Source organism: Terrapene carolina, unplaced genomic scaffold (assembly GCF_002925995.2).
Source record: "Terrapene carolina triunguis isolate 2854851 unplaced genomic scaffold, T_m_triunguis-2.0 Scaffold33722, whole genome shotgun sequence".
Classification (NCBI taxonomy): domain Eukaryota; kingdom Metazoa; phylum Chordata; order Testudines; family Emydidae; genus Terrapene; species Terrapene triunguis.
The window spans coordinates 828-1,250 of record NW_020698073.1 but is presented as its reverse complement, the minus strand read 5'-3'; positions in this window follow the sequence as shown (position 1 = coordinate 1,250).

The following is a 423-nucleotide window of genomic DNA, read 5'->3' as shown; positions in this document are numbered from 1 at the left end:
AAGTAGATGAGCTGTGGAGTAAGATATTGTCAGATAAATTATTTGGTAAATAATGTTTAATAATTAATGTTTATAAGAAAATCATGATCTGGGCATAGTCTTGAATAGGAAATGAGTGTCAATAATTTGCATAAACTATTCATTATCTATCTATCTATCTATCTATCTAACAATTCACAATCAAATAGAAATCTATCATGACACAATTAGGTCGTGTGTTAGGACAAAGAATGGTCCTCTCTCTCTGTCTATCTAATTTCAGACTCTGCATTTGTCTACTTTGCATCAGCTGTGGTTTAGCTGAGATGGGAATCTCACCCTTACATCTCTGTAGCATTCACTTTCTCCAGGCTGCCTTGAGCCACACTTGGATCCTTGTGTGTATTGGCCACTGACCAAATCATGATTCCTTTGAAGTGAGTG